Below are 2,976 nucleotides of genomic sequence, written 5' to 3' on the forward strand. Positions count from 1 at the left end.
ATTAAATGTTACAGTTTTATATAATGTGTAAAGTGAGTTCGGAAAGAACCGTTAATTTATTGATATTTATTAAGAGTTAGGGAATAAGACAATGTTTTTCTAAACTGAAAACTTTTTATACTGAATGAGAACATGTTGGTGCAAATAAATTATTTAAAATATTAAACTTTTACTGGAGTAATATTTATTTCTCATTTGTATCTGTCAGTTTTCCATGCTCTGGATTCCCCTACCTGCTGCCTTGACTGCTGCCATTGGCACCCAGTGAAGATATGCCTCAATTTCAAAATTCTCACCCTTGTTTTCAAATCCCTCCATGGTCTCGTCCCTCCCTATCTCTATAATTTCATCCAACACCACACCCGGCCCCACCCCCCGCCCCCCCCCCCGCCCCCCCCCCCCCCCACCACGAGATGTCTGAAGTTGAGTAGCAGAAGAGTGAAACACTGGTACCATCGAGGAGATAGAAAATCGGGCCAATTGGGTTCAAAATGGATTCACAATTTTGACAGGTGAAGAAAATCAATCAGTGGAGAGAAGAGGATTGAGCGGAGAGGGAGTAACAACAACAACAACAACTTGTATTTGTATAGCGTTGTTATGTAGTGAAACGTCCCAATGCGTCTCAGGAGTATTATAATATAAAAATTTGACACCAAACCGCATAAGTAGAAATTAACACAGGTGGCCAAAAGCTTGGTCAAAGCAGTATGTTTTAAGGAGCCTCTTGAAGAAGGAAAGAGAGGTAGCGAGGCGGAGAGGTTTAGGCAGGGAGTTCCAGAGCTTGGGGCCTAGGCAACAGAAGGCACTGCCACCAATGGTTGAGCGATTATAATCAGGGATGCGCAAGAAGGCAGAATTAGGAGAGTGCAGACATCTCGGGGGGGGTTGTGGGAGATTATAGAAATAGGGAGGGGCAAGGCCATGGAGGGATTTGAAAATAAGGATGAGAATTTTTAAATTGAGGTGTTGCTTAACTGAAAGCCAATGTAGGTCAGCGAGCACAGGGGTGATGGGTGAGCGAGACTTGGTGCGAGTTAGAACACGGGCAGTTGAGTTTTGGATCATCTCTAGTTTACATAGGATAGAATGTGGGAGGCCAGCCAGGAATGTGTTGGAATAGTCAAGTCTAGAGCAAAGGATCAGACACAGAGTATAGAGGGGGGAAATCAGGCAATAAGTGGACAAGGACATCAGGATTAATTCAGTAGAATTATTCTAGCATAACGTGTTCTTTACAGATTCATGCTGTAGGGGGTGGTGTATCTGTCTGCTTGCCTTACTGACCAGAGCATTTTCAAGTTGCTCCTACTTCCTGGTTCTAAGCTTGGATTTATTAATCAGGGTGTGATAAAGAGCAGCAGACAACTGCTTTGTACAAAGAAGGTTTTGATTTTATTCAAGAAGCAAATAACACAAATGCACTCCAATACAACTGTGAAATCTTTCAAAAGGGTTCTAAACAATGGGGAATACTTTATTACAGGTAATAAACACAACAGAAATACCTCCCACCTCCCACTTACTCTCTAACTAGATCAAACTCTAGGGCTCCAGGGATTAATGCTCACCAGATCCTTCATTTGACAGCTAGGGCTGTTTCAGGTTTCAGGGTTCTTTGGTTGTAGCCGGTTTGCCTTGCCATACCCCGGACGTGGTAGAAGACCTCTGCCACTGGATAGTCTAGGCACAAATTGTACAGTGGAAAACTGTTCCACTGATTGGTTTTCTTGAAGTCCTTTTCTCTGATGTCGCGTTGTTCCTTTCTGTGTTTTCTCGCTGTGTGCTCTTGACCTTGTTGTTCCGAAGTGATGGTACGCTAGGCCCTCAATTATACTCTGAGAGGCTGCTTAATCTTTGCGCCAAATCTAACGTTTCTTTTGTTTAAGTTTTGCTGCCCAGCTAACTGAAACTTGATTAAGTGTTTTGATCTGGCGTTATTAGACTTTTCTGAGCTGACGAGCTCTGTCAATTGTTGAAATTATCCTTTGGTTTCGAGCCGTAATTGTTAAAGTTAGCTTCTGCTGAGTTGTCTGCCTGGATCCAAGCTTTCTATGCAGGCCGGAAAGATGATTAACATTATGCATCTGTTGGATGGGTTCTGTGCTTGGACTGAAACTGTACTTCCTTGGGTCGATTGTTGAAATGTTAATATCTTCTAGGGGGCAGATTTGAGGATAAACAGTTCCCCAGTCAATTTGATTAGCTCCGATATCCCCAGACAGCTTGATTAGCTCCAATATCCAAACTGGCTTTGCAGGGGTTGATCCCACTCCTGATCTTGCAACCTTTTCCTCACAGACCCAACATGCACCTTTTAAAATTCCAAAGTTCATTTTAAAAGTGTCCAAAAATGATTGGTCCTTAGGGTTTCTTCAAGCATGGAGGAATCTTTGAATTTTGAGAAAACCTACAGTCCCCCCCGTGATACTCTACATGCTAGAGTGTCATTCTGAGTGAGCAAAATTCCTGATTCCCGAGAGCCAACCTTCCCCTGCAATTTACCTAGCTAAACCCAAACATACATTCCCCTTTGAAATGTATTGCTGTTTACAGGTAAATTCAGTCATTCCAATTACATTACAGCATAGAGGGGGTCCAACGCCCCTCCATTACTCCAGTTTCACAAAAAATACACAATAAAACACATATAGCACAAACTTTTTCAACACTTGACCTCTGCGTTTTTACAGCAGGTAGAATCTAAACCGGACCTCACCGGGTGACAGCGATTTTTCTGCAGTGTCCTATCATATTTTGTGTTTCCCTCCCTGATACGATCCCTATGTTCAGCTAGGGCTCGTCCAGCACCCTCTGGTGTCGGGACTGACGAACTCTGCCTCTCACCCTGCAGGTAGTACACCATAAATAAAGAATAATCGTGAGTTGGCAGATAACTAAAATGTGGGAAGCTATTCTGATCACGGCAGGGACCTCTATATTCCTGAAAATATGCCACCAGGGTGGAACTGTGAC

The sequence above is a fragment of the Pristiophorus japonicus genome, chromosome 21, assembly GCF_044704955.1.
Source record: "Pristiophorus japonicus isolate sPriJap1 chromosome 21, sPriJap1.hap1, whole genome shotgun sequence".
Taxonomy (NCBI): domain Eukaryota; kingdom Metazoa; phylum Chordata; class Chondrichthyes; family Pristiophoridae; genus Pristiophorus; species Pristiophorus japonicus.